Source organism: Amblyomma americanum, chromosome 8 (genome assembly GCF_052857255.1).
Source record: "Amblyomma americanum isolate KBUSLIRL-KWMA chromosome 8, ASM5285725v1, whole genome shotgun sequence".
Lineage (NCBI taxonomy): Eukaryota > Metazoa > Arthropoda > Arachnida > Ixodida > Ixodidae > Amblyomma > Amblyomma americanum.
Window position 1 is genome coordinate 91,728,315 of NC_135504.1, and position 25,918 is coordinate 91,754,232.

At 46.7% G+C, this 25,918-nt stretch overlaps 2 protein-coding genes and 1 long non-coding RNA gene across 3 annotated transcripts in view; all 3 read left to right on the plus strand.

The window, feature by feature from the left end:
- LOC144100537 (uncharacterized) overlaps positions 1-4,919 on the plus strand; it is a 60,241-nt gene extending 55,322 nt beyond the window's left edge. The window contains exon 8 of the transcript XR_013307713.1: positions 957-4,919. The gene's annotated coding sequence lies outside the window, so the exon portion shown is untranslated. The remainder of the gene's footprint in view (positions 1-956) is intronic.
- LOC144102606 (membrane metallo-endopeptidase-like 1) overlaps positions 1-25,918 on the plus strand; it is a 518,782-nt gene that overhangs the window by 286,725 nt on the left and 206,139 nt on the right. The gene's annotated exons all lie outside the window — the stretch shown is intronic.
- Positions 22,193-25,722, plus strand: LOC144100538 (uncharacterized). Its single transcript, XR_013307714.1, has 3 exons — positions 22,193-22,351; positions 24,138-24,235; positions 25,515-25,722. It is a non-coding gene; the product is annotated as an uncharacterized LOC144100538 (long non-coding RNA).

Consider the following 25,918-nt stretch of genomic DNA (forward strand, 5'->3'; position numbering starts at 1 on the left):
GTAAGGAAATACAATAGGCACGCGGGTAACATATTACGCCTTGCCGACTACATTAGTCTGTCCATTAAGGCGTAACTGGCAACCGGTAGTTATAGATTTTTCTTCAGCGTCTATATCGTTTTGATGAACAGATAAAAGTCTAAGAAAGCGAGAGGAAGTGTAGCGCTTAGCAAAGGTACCGCCTTCTGGTGCCCAAATAATAAGGTAATTCGGGCTTTTCCGCCTCTCCAAGACTGGCCCAAAACGCTAAGTGGCCCACAGAATCGAAAGAAGAACGTATGTGACCACGCCCGACTATCTCTGCGTGGTCCCTTGTCTCAGCAAGGCTGTATGAGGCAGCTGTGTTGAAATTATTAAACAGGCACGCATGAACACCATTCACCACAGGTGCATCGTGCCTCATGTTGCTTCTGCTTCGCTCTTCTATATTCACTGTATGTGATATTGCTCGCGTTGATTCGTGCAGTCATTATAACAGCTAAAGTAGAGTCTGTCGTTCTGGGATTGTGACTCTTGTGTCTTCACCGCTCGCTGCCATCTTTGAGCGTAGCTTTCTCTGTTCTGTGGTTACTGCACGACAGTCGGGATGCAGAATAAAGGACACAACGCAGCTGCGTATTTAGTGCTGTGTCCTTTATTCTGTGAGCTGTCCATCGCGATGTAACCATGGAATAGGAAAACTAACTCTCGAAACATGTTCGTAGATTTCTCGCAGCGATCGATGGGTCGGTAGGTTTGGAACGGTCTTTCTTGTGGAGACCACTCGGAGTGGGAGAGGAAAGACAGTAAAATATTCAAAGTAAAATCACGCGTTCCGAAGCGCCCTGTGACAGTGGGGCCTGTAGTAATTTTGCTTGTAGAGTGTAAACAGTGGACCCCAGCTGTGGCAGTTCAGGGAATACTCTCGCATGTGTTGTCAATACCGCAGCTGACCGCTATTCTGTGTCATATTGCAGGTGGCTGCTACAATCTCCCATCAGGCTCATGTATTGCTCGGAGCCGACGGCAATGGAGGGGGCTCGGGTAGCAGCACAGCGATCTCCTGCAGTGCCTTCGTCACGTGGGTGTGAGCTGGGACTACCGCCCCGTCTACTCCGCAAGTTGCCGGCGGGAGAGAGGTGGGTGTCTCGGGTGAGGAAGTCTGATACCAGAGTTTCGCCTGTGATCGGCCCATGCCCTTCGATGACGTCGTACTTATGTAACAGGCAGAAAAAAATTACTACCGCTTAACCACACGGTATGGCCAGTGATATTAAAAAAATGGTTTGGTTTATCGGAGTCAAACGTCCCAAGGCGGTTCAGGCTATGAGGGACGCTGTAGTGAAGGGCCTCGGAAATTTATACCGCCTGGGGTTCCTTAACGTGCACTAACGTCGTACGGTATACGGGGCTCTAGAATTTGGCCTCCATTGCAATGCGATCGAAGGGGTCCGGGATCGAACCCGCGTCTTTTGGGATGTATATTGCGGGGTTTATTTTTATTTATTTATTAATAGTGCAGGCCAACATACTGGCCCATGCAGGAGGGGCAATACTGTTGACAGGGTAAGGACAATGCAACAAAGGTGACAAAAAAATGCATATATAAACAGTGCATGAAAATGATGCAGCCCATAGCCACGTTACAAAAATCTAAATGCTTGCCTTAGCACAGTAATTACAACAAAAGGAATCGCACATTTCAATTTATATGTGGATAAAGACGCTGTGATAAACAACAATCGGGCACTAAAGATAACAAAATACAGGAAATTGAACATAAAAACGAGAAAAATGGTGAAAATACTGCTTATGGTTGTGTTATTTTATGTGACAAATAGTTTTCCAACGCTTTTGTGAAGTTCCCTGGTTGACGTACATCAACAGGAAGAGAATTTCGTTCGTTTATAGTACGTGTATAAAAACTATTCATGTGAGATTTTGTTTGAGCAAATAATGGCGTAAGGGAAAAATTGTGTCTGTCTTGTTTATTGTGCATTAAGAGCAGTTACATAATGAGGAATTTGTAGCCCGATTTTCCATTTATGATATGTAAAAACCGGAGAGGACTAACTTTACGCCTGTGTTCTAGTGAAGTGATTTTATTTCTAAGCATTAGTAAGGACGGGGAATCCTTTCTTTTATATTTTCGAAAGATAAATCTAACGGCCTTCTTTTGCACACGTTCCATATTCATGATGTCCTTTTTGGTATGAGGATCCCATACAACCACTGGATATTAAAGTTTCGATCACACGAATGTGTTATATGCTAAAATTTTGGTGTTTACCGGTGCCTTTTTAAGTTTCCATTTCAAGAACCATAATTTGCGCCATGCTGCTGAACATGTAAGGGAAATATGGTCTGACCAGGAGAATCTGTTAGTGAATGGGACGCCTAAGTATTTGCATTGTTCAACATCAGGTATTTTTGTGCCGTTTAGAACATAAGAAGATATTCTAGGTTCCTTTTTTTCGTGTTACTCGCAGCAAGACTGTTGTGTGTACATTTAATTCCATGCCCCAAAATTTACACCAATTTCAAATTGCAATAACTGACTTCTGCAGGCATGGGTGATCATTTCGTGAAGCTATTTTTTAAATATGACACAGTCATCCGCAAATAAATTAACATGCACATCATTGGGGATTTCGTCTACTATATCATTAATATAGATCAAAAATGAAAGCGGTCCTAATACGCTGCCTTGAGGTACGCCCGCAGTTACCTGACGGACACTTGAAGAACATTTATTGATTTCTACGAACTGCTGCCTGTGTCGGAAGTAGGCTTGGATCCATGATATAATATTTGATGGAAAACCAATGCACTCGAGCTTGTGGATTATTTTTTCGTGGGGTACCTTATCGAGCGCTTTGCTAAAATCTAAAAAGAGCATGCCAACTTGTCCGGACGAGTCAAGGACTTCAGAGATTTCATGAACGACTGATACGAGCTGAGTTGAAGTCGATAATCCCTTTCTGAGCCCCTGCTGTAGTAGAAATAGGACATTGTGATCTGTCAAATACTGACGAATAAAGCCTGCGACAATGTGCTCTAATAATTTGCTGCTTGTGTTTGTAACAGAAACAGGATGATAATTTGACACTGTGAAACGATCGCCCTTTTTATGAATTGGGACAACCCTTGCCTTACACCAAGCGGAACAATATAGGGTTGGTGAAGGACGCCCTAGTGGAGGGCTCCGGATTAATTTCGCCAACCCAGGGTTCGTTAACATTGCGATAAGATTGCTGAGCAAGCGGGCATTTTTGCATTTGGCCTTCATCGCAATGCGGCCGCCGCTGCAAGGATTCGATCTTGCGACCTTGGGATCAGTAGCCGACAGCCAAAGGCATGCACTGAGCCATCGCGGAAGGTTCAGTGATATGCGCTAGCTACTTCGTGAAATGATTAACGCAGTGACATCCTGTGTGACGCCACGACGATTGTGATTATGCTATGGGAAACTTATCGAGTCCCTTATTGCGTGAGAAATTGTTTGGACACGCACAGGGGCCCCTTGCAGCGTAGCGCGTTTGCGGGCAGCATCCCGAGAGCGTTTGTTCTCTACTCGATCCGTCTGTGCATACGTGCAGCGTTCCGAGGATGCGCCTCGGCTGCAGCCATTTTCTTCCCGCAATGCGACTGGTACTTCTGTCCTGTAGCCACTGGCAGTTTTTATCATAACTGAAGCGATCGCAAGTGCGGAGGCGCATCGCTGCTAACCTTTACAAAAATGGCCTATAGACAGTTCATGCACTTCTTATAGACTCTATGGCCTTCGTATAGATATTTCTATTTTGATTTGATTTTTTGAAATTTAAAGCAAATACAAATTGCCATGGGACCGAGGATAAAGGTGGCATACAAGTCATCTTACAGGGCCTTCGGCACCACACATTACATATGCAACACAACTTGGGGGGCATGGAGCAAAACAAAACTATCGGTCACTGGTCGCGGATTAAGTGCATATACAAACGCATAAGAAATAAAACTCTTTACGTGCATCAAATGAACAGTTAGAAGATCAGAGAATGCGAGAATATAGGAGGAATAGGGCACAAACAATTACATATGTTCCACAAAGTAATGTTTATTTTTTTTCTTACGGATTACAAGGATGATGATTGTTCAAGAAGATCAAGTATGCGAGGGTAACTGTTCAGAGGGTTCGGGATTTGCCAGTGAATTAACTGCTCATCATACCCGGTTGTTATACGGGATTTTAGAAAGTTCACGTTTCTTAAACCATAATGCGGGCCTGTATTAGTAAATGTATTTAAAAAGGCACTGCAATCAGTTTTGTAATGCATGTATTTTAATTCAGACAGTCGTTGATTATAGAGTGCTGCTATACTTATTATCTGACTTCTTTAAATTATGCTGAAACAGACATATCTAGACAGATTGTAAATGAAACAAAGGCTGTTTTTAGAACATACATCTTTTCCATGTTTGTTTTCGTACCCGCTCCCCATACCAGCAAACAGCTCTGCACGCGAGACAGGACTGTGTAAAAACATAGTTTCTTTCTCAAATGTATTGGGAGAAGTGGGCGAAATTTTTTAGTATACTAATATATCGGGCAGTTTTTTTTGCCTGTTAGAAGGCCTACATGGTAAAACAAAGGAGGTTTTCGTGAAACAGCACATCTAAACTTTTATGCACTGAAAAATGGTCTAGGGAGCAAGATTAGAATGAAAGTGTGATAGAATTACTGGCTTATTGGCAGCTGAGAAAATTACATATTTCGTTTTATTAAAATTTAACATCAGCTGGTTGGCACAAAGCCATTCTGACAGATCTTCAAGCCATTTGTTTACCACAGACATTAGAGCTGGTAAGATTCGCGCGGAAAAAAATGCACTAGTGTCATCGGCATAAAACAATAAATTAGAAGTTCCAGGGATAGCAATGATGTCATTAATATATACAAAAATAACAAAGGGCCTAAAATAGAACCCTGAGGAACCCCATATTTTATGAACTCTGAATCCGAGGCAGTATCACTCAAAACGAAAAAGCGAGAACGGTTGGACAAATACCTGCAAAATAGCTGGAGTGCTACGCCTCTTATTCTATAGTGCGGTAATTTGTGTAAAAGTATTTGATGTTTAATTGAGTCGAACGCTCGGTTAAAATCCAGAAAAATTCCTATGGTAAACAACTGCATATTTATGTTATATGCTAACATATCTTTAAAGAATACTAGTGCTGATTCAGTTGAGTTTCTCTTATGGAAATCATACTGGGCTGCAGAGAGCAATGCATTTCCATTTATGTGTTTAGTTGAACTTAGAATAATTACTTTTTCTACAATTTTGGAAAACAGCGGGAGCACCGATATTGGACGATAGTTACTGACACAGTCGGCAGCAGCGCCTTTGTGAAAACTACGACTTTAGCAATTTTCATTTTATATGGAAATATTCTGGTAGATAATACCACATTTGTTAAGTGGCATAGGACTTCAGATACAATATAAGAATCAGCTTTGATTGGCACTTCGGAAATGCCATCAAAACCAGAAAAACTGCTATTGTTAAGACCGTTGATTAGGCAAACAATATCAGTTTCTGTGGTCTGGTAAAGAAACAAGGATTTGGATGGGTTACATTGAATATACTTTTTGAACTCAGAACCACGACCAGTTATAGATCCAAAAGTTAAAATTGTCTAATGAACTCATTGCTCAGAGCCGCACCGCCAAACATTTGATTATCAATCTTTAATTCAGCGGGTATGAAGGTATGACGTTTACTAAGTAAACGTCTTACAATGCGCCACGTCCTTTCAGGATCATAACAAATATGAGCAAATTTGTTAGCATAATATCAGATGTGTGCCTTCATTATATCGGTACCCTACTTGTTGTTTTTTTGTATCCCAAGAAAAACACTTTATCTCTGCAGAATAAAAGTTTGTGAAAAAGAGCACTTCGTGTTTTTATTCTTAACACTAACTCGCGCGTAATCCAAGGTTTTCCTGGCTCTTTCGCTTTTTTTTACTGCATTAGGAGGGATGCGATATCGCATATTTCTATTTGTTTGTAGGAATCGTTCGTACAAGTCACTGGGGTTTTTGAGTGCTAAATGTTCGTGCCAGTCTACAGCGGCTACAAAAGATCGGAACTATTCAATACTTCTCTTTGGTATCATTCGAGTAGTGCCTGCAGTATTTGTGCATTGACAATCTGCAGGCTGCCCTCTTAGTAAAAAGGAGAAAATAGATAAACGATCGCTGATGCTACTGGCAAGAACACCGGCCTTAGATTTGTTGTAATCGCAACCTAACAAACAGAGGTCTATTAATGACTCAGTTTTGACAGTGACACAGGTTGGGGCATTGATAACTTTGGAGAAGCCATAAGAAAACACAATATCAACGAAAGTGCCAGATGCATGTGAGGGACGAAGAAGGTTCATGCTAAAATCACCCATAATTATAAGAGGAACTCCTAAAAAAGAAAGCTTTTCTAACATAAATTCAATAATCCAGGAGAATTCTTGGTAAGAACCTGACGGAGGTCTATCATCATCATCATCATCTTCATCATCATCATCATCATCATGCTTACTACACCCACTGCAGGGCAAAGGCCTCTCCCATGTCTCTCCAATTAACCCTATCTTTTGCCAGCTGCATCCACCTTTTGCCTGCAAACTTCTTAATCTCATCCACCCACCTAACCTTCTGCCGCCCCCTGCTACGCTTACTTTCTCTTGGAATCCACTCCGTTACCCTTAAGGACCAGCGGTTACCTTGCCTTCGCATTACATGCCCTGCCCAAGCCCATTTCTTTCTCTTGATTTCGACTAGGATGTCATTCACCCGTGTTTGTTCTCTCACCCACTCCGCCCGCTTCCGGTCTCTTAACTTAAGCTTAACTTGTCCTTAACTTGTCCTTAACTTGTCCTTAACTTAAGCTGAACTCTTTTGTTAGCCTCCACGTTTCTGGCCCGTAGGTGAGTACTGGTAATATTAAGCTGTTGTAGGAAATTGGTAAACTGCCATTCATGATCTGCGAGAATTTGCCATATGCACTCCACCTCATTCTTATCCTTCTAGTTATCTCCCTCTCATGATCCGGATCAGCTATCACTACCTGCCCTAAGTAGACGTATTCTGTCACAGCTTCTAGGCTCTCGCTGCCAATTGTGAACTGCTGTTCCCTTGCTAGGCTATAAACGGAGGTCTATAAACAGCGCCATACATGAATGCCCTGGATTTGACAAAAAGCGATTCAATGTTCTGGTTCAAAAGTGTGTATTCAGATGCAACTTCATAACAAAGGCCTTGTTTGATTATAAATTGCGACACCACCGCCTATTATAGCTTTTCTGCATAAAGCTTCACATCTATAAACATCAAAATGCACTATACCATCAGAATCCCTGAACCAGGTCTTTCAAAAACCCAGAACATCAAACTCATACTTTATTCATGCTTCATGTTTATTCTTAGTCTGTAGACAAATGACACAGAAATCGTATGGCCATAAATCTATAGAGTATCTATAGACTGTCTACATGATTTGTATCGCCTCTAGAATGTTGTATAGGGATTGTATATAGATTGCCTATAGAGTTTCTAAAGAAATTTTTGTAAGGGTTAATTGTGGCTTCATCGAATCATGCTGCCAAAGGTGAGAGAGGGCCTCCTCTCAGGAACAGCTCGGTGTGCACGCAACTGTTTCACCCGAGTGCCGCCACGTGTATTCTCTTTTTGCCGCCTTCACCTGCTCCGCCTTCCACCTTCCTTTTATCTCTCTCTATTACTGCCCCTTCCCGTTTGGAACGTGAGAACTGTGAGAAAATACCGATGAAATGCCAGGTGCAACTGAGTAAGTTCATTCGAACTCATTCCGGAAGCACTTGTTGACGAATTACTGCACCTTTCCTGTCTAATTTTCATATACGGATAGCTTTCAGAATAAGCATGAACTCTATCCAGGCCGTCTTGTCGTATATTCTGCTCCTTTCCTTGGTATTTTTTTCCAAGCAAAATTGGACAACTTAGAGAACGTATCTCCCAAGTTGGACGTTCTTGTGGGCCAGTTGGTAGATTCGAATAAAAAGTAGAACTGCGCAAATAAGACCGGAGAAGACAAAAATGTAACCGTTTTCGTTTCTGTTTCCGCCCATCTATTATTCGCGATGTTCTAGCTTTTGATACCTCCTATCTACGCGGTCACGTGCGAACTCTATGGTTTTTTTTGAAAGCGAAATTTATTGCCCCAGGGCATCAATGATGGGTGAAGGTGTGACGAATGATCTAAATGAATTGAAAAAGGTTAGCGGATTTGATGAAGTTCAGTAAAGAACGATGGTATGGTCCTTGCGTCCCGGCAATGTATGAAGAAGGGTCGCTTGGTGACAGACCAGCTACCATCATGTGCTGGATCCTTGTAGGCTTGAGAGCTGGGCAGTCCCACAGTAAGTGATGAATGTTGGCCTCAATGTCCTCGTGTTTACATACTGGACACCATGGCCGAGGAAACAATTCTCGGTACTGAGTTCACTTCCGAGTGATGGCTGGTGTGAGGGCAACCCCGACCCGGATCCTTCTAATCGCAACCTCCTCTGCACGGGTAAGACCGCGGGGGAGGGTTACTGCACACGGTGGGATGAGAGCATGTGTGCGGTGCCGGATGAGTTCCTTTCTTGATGAAAGGAGGGTAAAATTGTCCAAATGAAGGAGCCGAGGCGGTGATGAATTTGGATTCGCAAGCAGGGTCACTAAATCTGCCTGCCTTTGATAGGTCAGCAGATCCCGTGGGACCCACTCAATACGTATTGGCTGCGAGATGCATGCCGCGAGCCGGTGGATGTCCTGACAAATCGTGGGACAGCGGCTAACACATCGTAGCAACCGGACAGCTTGAAGGGCGTCAGTGCGGATGACAAAGCGGGCCGCAGGGAGCATAGTTAAGTCGGCCACAGAGCAGAGTACTGCAACGAGCTCAGCATAAAAGGACGAAGAGGGAACCGTAACCAAGATGTTTGATTCAGGGCAGGTCTGCACGGGCAGTAGATAGCTGTTGTTGCTTTGCAGTCTTGTATGCTTGCGTTACGTAGACAACAATGGATCCTTCATGCAGGCAGGCATCTTCTTCCTCAAATTTCTGGCGAAGCAATGATGCCGAATGAGCAGATGTTGGCCGGCGATTATCTGTTGGCTTGTTGTTGCTGAGCTGTACAAACTTCCATGGGGGAAGAACTGGCGTTGGCGGCTGAAGAAGGAGTGTGACGTTGCATAAGTCCTCAGTGCATGCGTATAGTGGGATAGACTGGCCTTAAGGCTGAGCACTTCACGGCGCTGCTGCACCAGCTCATTAATGGTATTGAGCTGCGCATTCCCTTGTAAAGCTATGACCGGTGTGATGCGTGGAAGGCAGGTAATGGTCCTCATAGCCTTTCGGTTCACGGCTTCAAGGCGATCCCATTGGGCTCTTGTAAAATGTTGAAAATGGGCTTGATAAAGAATACGTGGCTGCAGAACTGCCCTCACCAGTTGCTGTGCAACGAACGTGCCAGCGCCACCAGGTTTAGGGGCAATTCTTCTAATCAAACCCAAAGTCTGAATAGCTTGCCTTTTTGCCTGAGAAAGCCATGCAGTCGCTGATCCTGATTGGTGAATCATTAAGCCAAGGATTTTTACACTAGGACTTTCCTGTAGTGGGGTTCCTGATAGACAAAGAAGGGTTGGACTTGTAGCAAGTTTACGGTGTCCCCAGTGGTTGGCGACTGACGTGTATGTTGTTTTATGCACGGATAGCTGAAGTCCGATGGATGATGCGTAATTACAGGTAACACCAAAGGCAGATTGAAGGGCAGCCTCGTGAGTATTGAGATCTTTGTGAGTACTCCACACCGTGATGTCGTCAGTGTACTGAAGAAATTTTATGTCACTGATGTCATGTAAGCGCCAAGCCAGCGGGATGAAAGCAGTATTAAATAACGTCGGCGACAATACTGATCCCTGGGGCATGCCGCAGAGAGGAACAAATGATCCGACCGCTTCGCCGCTGAGGCGTATTGCAAATTTTCTGCCATCCAAAAATGATTGGACAAAACTACGCACTCTCAGAGGGAGATGAAGCATGTCAATGGAGTTCAGCATGGCTGCATGACTGATGTTATCATATGCCTTTTCAACGTCCATTGCTAAAACAGTACGCACATTGCGGCTGCGGGTAGATGACAAAACTGCAGGTGCTAAGACAGCCAACCCGTCCTTTGTACCAATATATGGACGAAAGCCGATTTGTGCTGGGTGATAAAAACCGTGCTGCTCTAGCCACCATGACAGTCGTGTGGCTAGCATTTTCTCCGCCAGCTTACACAGCGTAGGAGTTAAGGAGATAGGTCGCAAGTTGGCGAGGTGCGTCGCAGGCTTTCCTGGTTTCGGGATAGGAATCATGACAGCGGATTTCCAGGTGTCGAGCACCATACTTTGTTTATGTTGTCAAGTAGTTGAGGGAGTGCGGCGCTACTCAGGTTCTTGTACACTTCGTACTGAATATTGTCCGGTCCGGGCGCTGTTTTCCGTTTCGCATCTATCGCAGCCAGCAACTCAGGCATAGGGAATGGACACGCAGTTCCATCTACGTTGCCCTCCGACGGAATTTGATATACATGCGCTGGGATGCCTGCCATAATTAAACTAGCGGATGAAGAAGGCACAGCATCATATTTCGCGGAAAACTTTTGCGCTGTTTCTTTGGCGAAATCATCTGGCGACAAGTTAGCCGCGAAGCATGCGGTGGCCGCTGCGTCAGTCGTACAGCGACCGCGTTCCATTGTACGGAATGTTCGCAAGAGAGAGGCATTCGAGGATTTTGCAGAAAATTGTTCGCACCACGCATGCCACTGCCGCCGAGAGAGGTCGCGTTCATATTTGCGTGCCTTGGCTGTAAGATAGTGCAATCGCATACGTGCCTGCGACGAAGTAGGGTCTCTCGTAGCAACCAGCTCGGCTTGACGGCGTGCCGTCCACAAGAATGCCGAGGTCTGGTGCCGGTCGACTAACATCAGTCCAGGTGGTAGTTGTAGCACTATTGAGCGCTGTTTGTATGCGCTCAACAAGGATTGGCGAAGAATCTGAGGAGAGATTGTCGATACAGGAGCGGAAACTGTCCCAGTTGATCACAGAACATTTGTAGCGTAAAGGTCGGAAATGTGAGGTGTGAATACCGATGATGATAGGGTGATGATCACTTCCCCAGCAGTCTGGCTCCATGTGCCAGGAGGGAGTACCCGGTCCCGACCACCACGTCAAGTCTGAAGCATAGGAAACTGCGAGTTTGACGAACTGGCCGTGTTGCTGTCCCAGGATGGTTGAGCAGCACAAATTGGGCATCCGTGCAGGCGTCCCGCACACGCCTGCCACGAGGGCTTGAAGTGGGGTACCCCCAATCATGTTGAGGGGCGTTAAAGTCGCCTCCCACTAAAATCGGACACCCGGGATACTGCCGACGGCCACTTGTTAACCAGCCAAGATTTATACGGGAGGAAGCACCACTGGCTGGTCTAACGTAAAATGAAACGACCACAACGGTTCCCTTCTAAATTTCGCAGACACTGCCACCACCTCTTGATACGACGTGCACCAGTTTTCGAGAGCAAGACGTACATGCAGAAAACGACACATACACCGCCGCCTTTTCCGGGGGAGCAGCAGTTTGTACACGACGGTCTATCATTGAAGGAGACATGATGCACTGAAGCCTGGAATCGATGGCAAGGCGTTTGTTTCCTGTAGCAGCATGGCCCATACCTGGAACTTGTGAATTTGTAGTCGAGTCTTGAGCTCTCCCACCTTCGTGGAAATGCCTCTGCTGTTCCACTGCAGCGCAACAGCACGACTGGAATTTGCCATTTCTAGTTACTAGCTCAAGCGCTGTAGAATCACTGACGTCAGGTTGGACAACTGATTGACCATAAACAGGAGCAAAGAAGTCGCAGAGTTGTCCAGTGGCAGTGCGGTAATCTGGGAAGAGGCGGCAGGAAATGAAACTGGTGGGCGGCAGGAAGGTGATGTTGCTGCGCCATTGATACATGTGGCGTATGATTCCGCTGCCCGTCTACGTCGAGCGAGCAATTCACGGTGTTGCCGGAGCTTGGTGACCTCCGCTAAAAGACGTGCGATTTGTTCGTCGACTGCGGCCATATCCTTCGGGAGTTCAGGCACACTGCGCTGCTTTGCTGGCTGTTTTGGGATGCGTTCTTTTCGCACAGTACCGTTAGAAAACTGCTGAGCTGAAGGATCATGCGAGGTGTGCTCAGGGAGCTCCGGCCACTCATCGTCATCCCACTGGAGAGCTGCGAACCGATTAGGTGTCTGCTATGAAGTTAATGTGTCTTGTATTGGCCAATTCTTAGTCATTCGATGACGAGCCTTTTGTGTTGCCTTTTGGTTTGTCGGACAGCTTGGAGGTGTTATCTCTTGGTCGTCGGATTTGCAAAGGCCGCATCGATAAGCCACTTTTCCTTCGGATGTTCTTTTACCGGCAGCAGTGAAGGGGCAGGATTTGCGCATATGTCCAGCACGGAAGCAGTCATAGCAATATGCCGCACGAGGTTTATATGGCCGAGGCCATAAAATACAGCCATAATAGTACAGACGGGCTAGGAGTGTCAGAGGGCCTTGCAAGGTGACTATGCAGAGCGCCCCTTTCCCATGCGTCGGGCCTGGATGACACGGTGCGTGGGGCAGTACAGCTTACACTGGAGGGCAGTTCGATCCTCAGTGATATCGACGTTGTAGACGACGCAGCGCTGCAAGTCGGAGCCTTCAACTAAACACACTTGTACTGGCACTGAGATTTCGCTTGTCAGTGAAATACTGGTGAGCGTTTGCAGCCGTTCTACGGCAGTCAGAGTCGGAAGCCACACTGCTATGGTGTTGGACTTTGTCCTGGCTGTGAAGCCCCGAAAACCTGTTGTTCCGAGGCCGGCGTCCAAGTTAGCTTGTAAAATCTTGTTGGGTATATCCGTGAGGCTTTTGTTGGCCAGTGATTTAATGGTCACTTTGTAAAAAGACGATCCGGGTGTAGGCTCCACCGAGTTCTCGATCGTAAGCCAAGTTTGCACATCTCTGTATATATCAGTGTAGGCTGATCAATACAGTAGTGCGCCTTATTATCTAGACGAGCCTGGGCCTGTATTATCCAGATGAAGATGGCTCCGCGGATGCCTTATGCATATCCCATCGTTCAGTAACTCGACATTGCCCACGCGCACCGGTTGTCGAGAAAATATGGCGCACGTTCCCAACAATGGATGCATTCATAGAAAGAAGAAATAGCCCTCGCTGTCATGTCTGTCACGTTTGACGGTATCCAATTCGGGCCATTTTCTCCCACTTTGCAAATGGGGGCGTTTTTTTTCAGAGATACTTTTTTTCCCCGTAACCCAGGCACTGCCGTATGGAGGAACGTGCCCAGGTGGCACTTCAACTGTCCCACTGCACAATCAAAAATTGCCGTAGTCAGTCACTTCGGCTGCGATAAGCGATAATCAACAATTTGGACAATTAGAGGCGCGTATTTGATAAGGTCGTTTGCCTAGATGCTTTTGACATAACCCAGTCACCTGACTCTTGATATGTGTGGCTTCATAAGAGCGTCGTGCCTTGTCGCCAAGACCCACAGCGCCCTTTCTCACTCAGCACGCTCCTTAAATCCCCTAAGGCAAAAAATTAAGACTTGATGCGTCGAACGATTGGGTGAGCCTTGTCGCCAGGACCCACAGCGTTCTTTCCCACTCAGCACTCTCCTTAAATCCCCTAAGGTTCCGCCCCTTCATCAGGCGGTGGCCAATCCATCACGAAGCACATTTCTCCTAGATGGGAAAAGTTGCACAGAACTGCGGCATGCGGGGTCACCAGTGGGAATGGGCGAGGAGAAATCGCAAGTCCGCTGCTATGTCCTATTGCGGCGCAACAGTACTGCAAGCTGCAATGTGTCCATCGAAAACACCTGTGTTCCCTGCGGCACCGCGGGCATCAACTGCGGCGAGCTCTCTCCGGTCGGACACGGTTATTCACTTGATGTGCCGTCCTTTTATTCCCCTGTCGTCTGTCTATCGTCGGTTGCTGCCCCAGGCGTCCTTCTTCAGGAACTAAAGGGGAAGGTCATCCCCACCGAGCCAAGCGTGAGAAAATGCCGCCGCTATGTCGCCAGCTGGGTGCAGTGTAGGTGCAGGGTGCAGTGCAGTTCAAAGTGCAGTGCAGTACAGGGCGCAGTGCAGTCCCAGTAAAGTTTATTTTTAGAATCCCAATTCGCTGGCTTCCTCACTGCATGGACCCCCGTCACCAATACGTGACAGTATAAATTAATCTTCATCACTAACGTTATGCGTGCAGGTGCTGCAAAAGTCTCAGCTGCAGCGATGTCGCTTGGAGCATCAGCTCATCCAAGAAATCGAAATACACGCTCAGATGAGGTAAGTTTGGTGGATTTCCTACCCGCATTGGCACGAATGGGCTTTCAGTGTATGTACCTTCTAACACACTGAGTCGTGCTACATTCTAGCTCGAAGATTACCTTGCTTCTTTTGCAGATAAAATCATTAACTTCTAAGGCGAAGATTGCCGGTCTACATGTAGTAGTCAGAGTTGCCATTATCCGGAGCTCGGTGGACACCTCAACCACGCCATGAGGGAAGGGAAGAAGTAGGGAATGAAAGAAGGGAGGGAGAGAAAGAGACGTACTGTACTCTCCGGATAAATTTCAACCTCGTGGGGTTATTTAAGGGGGCAACCTGTCTTTTTTTTAACATTTTTAGCCGATAACAACACCCCATTCCTTAGAATCCCTTTTATGTGGCAAAAACCGCTTTTGAAAGTACAGAGTAGAAGAACTTTAAAACTGCAAAAACCGGGAAATCGAAATTGGGTTTAAACCAAACAGATGTCACGATAGACGAACCTGTGACGTCACGAATACTGTCGCAAATTTTTTGTGTGTGCGTTGATTGGCTAAACTGGTGATTGTAAGTGACAGCTGATGTTATTATTTGCCTGAAACGAATAAAAAATATCTGGAAAGTTTGTACTTCAGGGAGTGCACAGCTAATATCGACCGGGTCTCAGACGCGCACTCTGCAAACGCGCACTCGGCGGCATTTCACCTCGCTGCTTTAGGCGAACGTACGCAGTCAACACAGAGGATGGGTGCTCGTGTCTCGACCTATGCCATGACTGGTGGCGTCGCAACACGCCTCTGGGACCAGCTCAGTGTTGCTTCCTTTGGTCGCTTGGATATGGTCACTTCCCTGCCAGGAAGCACTGACGTTACGCTGCCAGCCCCCGGAGACACCATGCGCGGTTCAAGCTCGCGTCAGTCGAATGGAGGAACAACGTCGCGGAAGAAGCTCGGGGGAAGGACGACGCTTGTAAGCGAGCGGCCAGACTCGCAAGGGGCGCAGCTGAGAAAGGGCTGCGGCGACCCTTGGTGTGCTTTATAACAAGCATGAGAGAGTCAATTACTTGAATCTTTTAGAATTCGCGACAAATGGACCAGCTTCACTTTAAGAAACCAATGCAGTCGCTTATATCAGCGTCAGTGTTGTTGCCTATTTTCAGGTTTGTATTGTTTTCACTAATGACTCAGGAAAATAGTCAACGTGAGGAAAGTAGGCAGGCGTAATAATTGCGTTGACAGTTTTTCTTTCGCGAAAAAAGGAAAGGAGACAGTGAAAAAGGCCCCTCTTTGAATTCCTCGTGTCCTTGTCTCTGCTTAATGCTTTTTCAGTGACCGTTGGTTTCCTGTGTCTGCTCGGCTTGGAGTGCATGTTTTTGAACGCTCTGTAACATTGACGAACTTCATAAATACTCTAAATGGTTAGCAGTTTGATCATGGTGTAAATTGTGTTTAGGATTATTTAAATCTATGCGTACCTTCCAGTACAAACCTAAGACCAGTCAAGATATCTTACCATTGTTCTAGTTCATTTTTGATTTTTAAGGTGCGCAAAAAAAAGGCAAAACACGAAGGTAGGCAAGAGGACGAGGCGCTGCTGCCAACTACGTTATTACATACATGAAACGTAGATATGTAGCTTTCATCGGCACATGCCCAGACAGGCCGCCCAAAGATCGCAGTAGAAATGATGAAGCACACTCCAGGAATCTCTTCTCAGCTGCATACAATGCAATCGAAGTGTCCCTTACGCACTGGTTACCTATCTTTTTGATAGAAAACGCTTCTAACAGCCCCCTGGCTTTCGTGTATTTACTTTTACCGAGAATGCGTGCGCCTACCCTTACGGCGCGGTTCGGGTGTCCGACGAGATATGACAGTTAATGCACCATTTCCTTTACTCCAAAAGCCAAATTTTCATTTCATTTAAATGTAGCATGGCTCATAAGTGCAAGACTCGCACCTTTTAATGTGCTTCGGTAAATGCGTAGCTTCCTTCATTAGTTCCACATTTCGCTCACGTTCCTTTGCTCGCTCATTGACGCACCGTTAGGTTGTCCAACGTAAAAGTGGTCGCATGACATGGGGATTTCGTAAAACATCTCTTCAGCGGTTTACGAAATACCCCTGTGCGAGTCCCGTACTGCACTCAAGTACGCATTTTAGGTAAAGGTTAATACACCAGAGCCAGGCAGCTGTTACAAACATGCTTCATCTTGGCGATCGTGACCTTTGGGTTACCTGTCTGCGCATGTGCCGATGAAAATTATACATACATGTACGTTCCGTGTGCGTAATACACTTTTTGAAGGTGGCGTTTCGTCCTGTTATCTGCCTTCGTATTTTCTCGTTTCTTTTGGACGTTAAAAAGCAAGGACTAAGACTTGTTCACTGTGTGCTTCCCTTGCAGGCACCAGAATAGTCTGGAACTGTCAAATTTATTCCACGACGACACACGTGTGTACCTCATTCTCGAGTAGGCACCAAAAGGAGCGCTCTACAATAAGCTCGTTGAAGCGAAGCGTTTCAGCGATGTTCGTGCAGCCACGGTGAGTGCTTCTGTGCTCACCCACCTTTCATCGCTCTGGCCCTCCTCATCACACAGCCCTGCCGTTTTTCCCAGGCACTCCTCTAATGTTATGGCAGAAGCTATCAGGCTGATCTGCATGGTTTAATGATAAGGTGTGATTCTGTCTCAGAAATATGGTGTACGTTGAAGAACAGCATGAGGAAGGCCATGGAGTGTTTAGGATTTTCAGGAACTACAATGAAAACGCTAGTTAAAGTTTGCTGAGGTTGTAGAGAGAGGCTAACGAGAACCAGGCAGTTTTTAATAGCGTTGAGAATCAAGTGCAACCCGCTAGCGGCTCTTTTGAAAAAGTCGCTAAGATAGTTCATGTTTGCTCCGCCAGGCGACCGTATTTAGCGGTGGATTTATGAAGCTAATGATGCTGATAACCTGTTTTTTACACGCGATTCCTTAGTAGTGCTGGAAAGGTCCTCTATCGACCTCAACCTGTAGTAACCCCTTTATTCTGGCTTGGAACTAATCTTCAGAAGATGTGAAGACTCTTGAATCTTGCAGGATTTGTGGAAGCAGCATATTATGCGGCAGATTTTCAGCAAAACGGGACGTAAGACTTGACCACAAGAAGGCCAGCTGAGGGCAGTAGGCCTCGTTGAAAACAGACAAAAGCTATGCCAAGAAGAATTCTCTTCTCTTTCGTGCAGTAAGCACATTGGGACTGGACTCTCATCTCGAATAGTGCTTGTCACGGATATGTGAAATGAGAAAAAAAATGACAGACAATTTAGCATGGTTAGGCCAGATGAGACATAGGTGCGCTAGCACTAGTTGTGCTTAGTTTAACTTGATTACGCTAGAGCGGTAATAGGTTAAATGCCATTTATTCGAAAATGTGTTGAGTGTTGAATTGGGTTTAGCGGCACATAAGCATCTATTGCTGTCATGCGCCAAGCACAACATGCGGAATTGGTCATTGTCTACATTCCATTCATCGATCGCTGGGAGCCTTCGTAACGCTCCTAGCACAGTGGTGCGGCAGTTAAGCGATGCGCCACTGCCCTGCGATGGCAGGTGCTGCCACCGGTGCGGCTTGTGAGAGCCAGGTTTCTTTTCCCGAGCAACATCTCTCGACTGGTCATTAACGGAACTGCCACCTACGAGGGCGGGCAGTTTGCTCACAATCCGATTGGCAGATTCAGATGCCGTCGAAGGTCGGGTCACGTAGGTGTTCCGGATAGCCGCCTACACCCCGGTGGATTCACACAGACAACCGCTAAGGGGCTGAGAGGGAGCTCTAGGGCTAAGGCACTAAAAATATAGCGCTATGCGCTGCCATGGAGTTTGGCTTATCACGTCCCACGTGTAGGAATGCGTTTGACTGAAAAGAATTGAGTCCGTGCACGACACTGATGGAGTTCAGTTGGATCCCAATAAAAAGGGGGTGAAGGATGGTTGAAACATTAATAGATTACATTTGTGGTTTAGCATGATGTATATCATAACGTGTGATCTGTCGCTGGGTGCTAATGTTTGCAATGTAAAGTGTTTCAAAATATTGAGCGAAACACAAGGAGTGGCAGTACAGTGCGTGCTATGAAATAAAACCTTATGTGCAGCTCACTTATTTATAGAGTGGTGCTTGCCAAGTCAGTGGTGGGAATATATAACGGTCACTATTTTGGAACGAGCCTCCCGGCACAGGGAGTCAAGTCTGAGTATGTTTCAGTAGTAATTTAGATTAACAATTCGCAGTAAAAGATGACATTCGCGGTAGAAAACAGCAGAACACGTTCCATATTGCAGCGAAAATGGGCGGCTGTGGAGCCTTGATGCAAAATGCCAAACAATGATGAACCTGAATAAGGAACCGGAACTTGTCTCTTTTTCACTCAAGGAAGTGGCACCAATCATTATTCTAGACCACTCGGGGCTTCTGGCTGACGCGCGTTTTAGGATATTGCATGGTCCTACACTCTAAACGCGAATAAGCCTCTGTAGGATTAAAAAAAGGAGTAAGCTGTCGTTCAGTGCAGTCCCTCTTAGATGCAGGGTAATCTGGCCAAGTCCCGGAGCAATTTCCATCACTAAATGTGCAGAATTCTTGTGCTATTGGCAAAAAATGCAGACGATGCGTCTTTTCCACGGTTCTTTTCGCTTGGCCTAATCGTTTGACCGGGGCCATTCTTTCTTACCGCTGTGTGACAGTGCCTCGGGCTGCTGTTTTGTAGCGAGAGCTACACTAGGCCAGTCAGCCGCGCACTTCACATAAGCGTCCATAGTCACTGTTGCGCATGCGCCACTAGTTCCACCGTGCCGCGGGTGCTCCGCCGCTGCGCCGCACCGTGCCTTTACTCATAATCTCCCGTTTTCAGTTTTCATTTTCCTCATCCTTTTTTCTCTCCCTCCCTCCTTTATTCCTTCTCTTACGGCGGAGTTCAGGTGTCCACCTAGATATGCGAGACACTGTGCTATTTCTTTTCTGAAAAATTGGCTGTGGTTTAGCTCTGGTTAAACCTGGCAGAATTGCGAAAGACGTTCGGCCCGTTGTTTTTCTGTTTCCTCGGCATGTCGTCGTCTCATAGTTTCATTCCGTGTAGCACGACTAGACTCGCCTTCTAAAGTGACTCGCTTAGCTTCTTCGGCTTCTCGTCGTTTTCGCGATCGTTCTTCTCGTTGTTCCTCTGCTTCCTGGGCACGTTGCAGCCTCTTTCTATCATTCTTCCTAGCTTGCTTAGCTTTCGCTTTAAAATGTAACTTTTCCGAAGCTGTGGAGCAACTAGATTCAAATATAGACTCTTCGTCGGTAACTTCCACGGCGAGAATTATCAAGCAACGCGTAGTGCACCGCTATATATTCCAGTGAAGCCGCCACAGAGCGAGCGCAAGGCGAGGAGGTCGCCCCATCAAATGAGAGACCAACAGCTAAGCGCAGCGCCGGCTCCCGAAGGGGGGGGGGGGGGGCATACGCGAGGAGCGGTTAGACCTGGCGTAGTATTGCTTTCTCAATAAAAACCAAACAAAACAAGTGAGCCTCCGGCGCTTTATTGGATTCATTGGCGTTGACAATGTTGGAGAGGCCGTTCATTTTCTCGAAAGGAAAGGCGCACAACTGGCTCGGATCCCTGGGTCGGTGGACACCCCCAATCTCGCCTTCATGTACGTGGCGTCGGTGTCCAACTGCAAAAACCTGCTTTGATTATGTTCCGCACACTGGACAGGCAACGTGCCACCCTGCTACCTGGCAGTTGGCAGTTAATGGTTGATCGCGAGAGGTTGCTGGTCACGAAATGAACGCTGCGGCCTCTCGCTGCGGTGCCACGTGTCTGCCCCAACATTGCCAGCGGTAATTCATTCAGCCCACATGTATTACCACCGCCACCGGCATCAAAACGCAAATGAGGCGTCCACTAACCCAGGGAGCCAGTTATCCTCCCTTCCTTTCATCAAAATCATCGGCATCTAGAATGTTGACTACGCCAATGAACACAACTAACGCCGACAGCTTTCGCTTTGTATATATACTGGATTAGCAGTGCTAAACCACATCAATTTCGAAGCTGTAACTTTCTCAGCGGACGATAGGGAACGTTGTCTGATTCTCGCAGCGGATGCTCGCAAGACTCCAGCACCCCCCGGCGGAGCCGTCGTCTGCAGCCACGCAGTCGTGTGGAATGCATGCGTCGCGTATTGGGGCGACTTGCAGCCGGCATCCAGACCAGCACCCTATGAATTCCACTACACCTAACAGGTGAGGATTGGTTGGCGGATTCAATCTTCATTATTGTTTTTAAAGGGACAGAGAGAATTTCGGCTCTGAGAGATTTCGTTTCAAGGATGCCCAAGACAACAGCTAACTCTGACCGTCACTTGGAATTTGTTGAGTCCGGCATATAACTTGGCATTCAATGATTTCACTGATATTCCTTGTTTCAGTTTCGACAGCCGTACGGTGGCCATATGTATGACGTAGAAAACGAGTTCAAGTGACGTTGGGGTCACGAGACGTATATAAATTATGCGATGTAATAGCTGTGGTTCAATTAATGTCATTGTGTCTTTCCGGGCAGGTAGACCTGAGTTGGAGTGAATCACATTGACAAAGCAGTGATTTTATTGCAGCATTTCTATGCCTTCACTTGACAACGTTGCCTCAGCTCGTCTTTGACGTCACGGGCACTGCTGGGCATTGAAAGCCGAAGCGAAATGACGGGAGAAAAAAATTAAACTTAAAATTAATTACGGGGCGCAAGAAATTTCAGCTTGGTTATGCATGTATCCTAATTTATCACCCATCATTTAAGAGGGGAAAAAAATCGCAGGACGGTCACGACTGCGTAACACGAATTTTCAGCGACAGCTGTAGGCGTTTAATCACGTGACCTTCGGTGTAGTGATCACGTGAAGCCGCCCTGCACTGGCAGGCAGCTGTTCCAAACAGAGCCTCCCTTAGGGTTATGCGACCCACGTTGACTGCCGCTACCGGTAGGCGTCAGCGCCCCCTCCGGTTGGTGGGTGCGCTGGCTCCCACCCTGCTATCTCTGTGGTCCCTTGTCTCAACATGGTTGTACGATGCAGCTGTGTTCAAATTATAATTCAGGCACGCATGAACGCCATTCGCCACAGCTGCCTCGAACCACATGTCGCTTGTGCTTCGCGCTTGTTACTCACTGTCTGTGATATCACTCGCGTTGACTCATGCAGGCATTATAACAGCTATAGTAAAGCATGTCGTTTTGTGAATGAGGCTGCTGCCTTCACCGCTCACTGCCGTCTTTGAGCGTAGCTTTCTCTCTTCATTGGTTATAGCATGACAGTCGGGATACAGAATAAAGGACACAACGCAGATGCGTATGTTGTCCTTTATTTTGTGTGCTGTCCGTCGGGCTCTAACCATGGAATAGGAAAACCAACTCGCCAAAATTGTTTGTAGATTTCTCGCAGCGATCGATGCGGTGGCAGGTTTTGAACGGAATTTCTTGCGGAGACCACTCGGAGTTGGAACTACCACTAGGAGAGGAGTAGCTGTGACACCACGTGGGAGAGGAAAGACAGTAAAATATTCAAAGTAACAGCACACTTTCTGAAGTGCCCTGTTACAGTGGGCCTGTAGTAATTTTGCTAGTAGAGTGTAAAATTAGGACACCGCCGTGGTAGTTTAGGGAATCCTCTGGAATGTATTGTCAAGTACTGTGGCTGACCGCCATTCTGCGTCATATTGCAGGCGACTGCTTCAGTCTCGCGTCAGGCTCATGCATTGCTCGATGCCGACGGCAATGAAGGGGCCTGGGGCAGCAGCACTGCGAGCTCCTGCTGCCATGCCTTCGTCACGTGGGTGTGAGCCGCGACGCCGAAGCACCTCCCAACCGCCCCGTCTACGCAGCAGGTTGCCGGCGGAAGAGAGGAGGGTGTTTCGGGTGAGGAAGTCTGATACCAGAATTTCGCCTGTGATTGGCCCGTGCCTTTCAATGGCGTAGCAGTTATTTATGATGAAAAAAAAATTAAAGCTGCACCTAAGCCTTCTTAAGCATTTCGAGTTCCGTTGTCTCCTCTGTTATTTAGTATTAACGTAATTATTTATCGATGGTAGGAAATTAAATTAACCGGTCATGAAATTTGTCATTTATTTTTATATTTATTTATTTTACCCTCAAGGGCTGGGGCCTTACCTTTTGCTATTAATCATTAAAATATTATTTTTTGTTATTTAATGGATTTCATGATTTTTGCCAGTTCATTTCTTGAGCAATTACCAATATTTCACCAATTTCGTCCATTACTCTGAGTATTTGGAGAAATTAATTGACTTTAGTGAAAAATTCTCACCTTTTATTCAGACCGCCGGAAAAACTTTCGCAGACAAGAAAAGGTGAAAACATAACAGTTGCACGCATTCATACATTACAAATTTCGAAGTGCTAAACCCTGCACCGTAACGCACAGAGCTCGGCAAAAGCTGTTGCCATCTTTCTGGTTGTGTTTTTAGAACTCTTAACGCCTACAGTAAAACAGTGAAGTCTGAGACCTATAGACATTTCGTGCCTAAACCTGTTTTACTAAGTGCGCAGTCACGTGAGCGAATGTTGACAGTGTACACATTCAACATCTGCCGATTCCGGCTTCTCGTAGCAGCTCTTGCAGCAAAACCCACCACCAAAATTTTGGTGACCTCCTCCTCAAAGATTTTGACATTTTTCTCTTCGCTCTTGATGCTTGAAAAGACCACTGCTCCCAAATGGACATAAGGATCTGCAGTTTTCAGAAGCAGGAGTACGCCGTGCATTTGTGTAGTTGGCGACACGAAAAGCCATTTTGAAGCGAAAGCTACACTACACTAGGTTAAGCCGATTCACTGTGCGTTGCCGGCTGACCTTCAAGTGAGCCAGGGGTCAAGCGTGGCTTGACCTTTGACCTTTCGATTCCCCACTAGAAAGCGGTATATAATAGGCCGCAGCGTTCATTTGGTGACCAATCTCTCGCGATGAACCATAAATTTAACTGCCGCCTGCCAGGGTGACAGTTGGGTGCAACGCACTCATCGTTACAGACGCCAAGCCGCGTCGAGTTACCCGATTCACCACAGCTGTCGCTCTGTAACCAGATTCAGCAATGGTGAAACCGCAGCAAATTTTTTTAAGTTTTCGCTCAAGGGATGATCGCGATGGTCACACTCTAATCGTGTAGATCTGTACAGGTGGCCTTTGTGAGTATTCGAATAAAATTGAAAAGCTATGCGTGGTCTTTATATTTACAAATATCTTTTTAAAAATTGCATCCCCCAACCGATTAGCGCGACAGCTCACTGCGCTTTCTAAACCACACGCACCCCGATGACGTGAATGGGCAATCTGGGAGAGCCGTCTCTTTGGGCATGCTCAATTGAAGTGGGCGGGAAGGGCCACCATAGCCTCCAGTTCCAGCCTGTCAGTTTTTCTTTTCTTTTCTTCTGGCGTGTATGAGTTGATAGAAGAGAGGATAATCATCATTTTTAATCGCCGGTATTTTCTCTTTTAATTAAACTACAGCTTAAAAATATTTTGCGGTGCGGTAACAAAGGATGAAATGTCCATCGTTCGCGCGCTTTTCTTAACCGCAGTAAATATCACTTTATGCTCCGTTTCAGTAACAAATTAATGACGTTGGGGGAACCGGTATTGCTTTTGGATCTTCTTGATTAATCTGAGGTTGACTTCACCTTCACAGAGTAGCTGTCGGCGCTTTGGATGTGGAAGCTGGCCGGAGTCGCTCGGGGGAGTCGGGATGAGGATTTCCCGGACTTCGAACTCCGCCAGTCAAGAAATGTGGGAATACTTTGCAGAGTTCTCTTGCCACTGGGAGCGGCTTTGGCAGTACGGGAGAATTCGTGAGATGTTATTCCTATAACCCGCCCTACCATATACGGGATGCTTCAATTAATACTGTCAGCACAATTTTTAAAAGTAGTGCATGTTGTTGGGCGAGTCGGTCGTACATCTTGGAGTAAAAGTACTGCGCGAAATAATACAAACCGACCGTGAAACCTTCTCGTCCATGTTTGTATTATTTTGTGCAGTATCTTTACCTTAAAAGTACCCTTTTTCAGTTAAAAGTGCGTGTTTTTCGAGTAGGATTAACAGCGGTATGGGGAGCCAGTTGTATCCTCTGTGTTCACAACGGGCTGTGACGCACGTCGTAGTTCTAAAGATGCCCCCAAATCACCATGCACAGCCGTTTTCCTACTTCAGTTTGACTGAAATACCGCGAACTAAACCGTGACTGGTATATCGATAAACGACTTTTCCACTGCTAAAGGTCATCAGTAACAGGAACATGTAACCGTGTGCATAGATTGACTACTGAAGCCGAGGTTGCAGGAGGCGAAATGCGAAAGCAGGCGCTGGTTTAGGATTTGAGTGGTCAAAATATGTGGGGCAAGCCTCCCCCCACCCCCTCTCCCCTCCGTGGATGCAGCGTTCCCGTTCGCTAACCGCGGAGGGTTTCGTGGAAAACAAAGGGAGGGGATGACACAGTGTTAACAATCATACGCTGTTTATTACACTTGAAATTAATACACAGAGTGGGCCAGCTACCTACAAAACATAAAAGAGGTATTCCTCGGAAATCGAAGGCTATGTAAGAAGAACTTCCGACTTACCGGCTGGGCCAGGGGCGCGGCTTCGGTAGTATCGGCTGTATGCGCCGAGAATGGCTGCCGGGTTTTCCCGCACGCGCCGCATTTTTGGGGAAGAGCAATTCCCGACCATTTGCTGGGAAGGTGCCGAGAGAGCGCGTTTGCTGCGCTCGTTTCGCTGGCTGGAACCAGAAGTCCAGCGGCAAGGCACGAAGGCTCTCTGTGCACCTGCCACGTATGGTGACGAGAGTGCCCCGCTGCAAGCGCTCGTGACGCTGGCCGGATCACGAAGACACCCTGTCCGGTTCCGCATAATTCCGCGTAGTCTTCGAGGTGGCGCTCCCGTCGCCGTACCATTTCCCCCATGAGGGGCTTCCCTCCTCGCCCATTTGGTACTGTCCTGACGCTGAATTGTTAATGTCTGTAGTTTTATTCCTTTATCGCGGTCTAAAAATTCTCATCTGACGCAGGACGAGGACTGCATTCCCGGCAAGAACTTCGTCAGTGACGGAGGGACGCTCAACAACGACCCCGGGGCAGAAGTGCCTTCCGTCAGCGGGACGCCGCCTTGGCCGCCCACACGAGCCCGGTGGATGCCCACGAGTACCGGACACGCGAAGCCAAGTTCTCGAAATAGGAGCTGCCTCTCGCAACCGTGCATCCTGCTTATCTGGCACATTAAAGGGCGTGCGTTTTTTTGCGTCAAATCGAAATTGCCTCCTCTCAGTTTGTAATAGCAGAATAATTTATTTGGGGTAAAAAATTTACAACACTTTGTCCTTGGTCACCAGGCCGCACTGCGTAAACGAGCACGGTTACGACTGATACAAGAGACAGTTATATAAGGCTATGATGCGGCAAACACATGATTAGC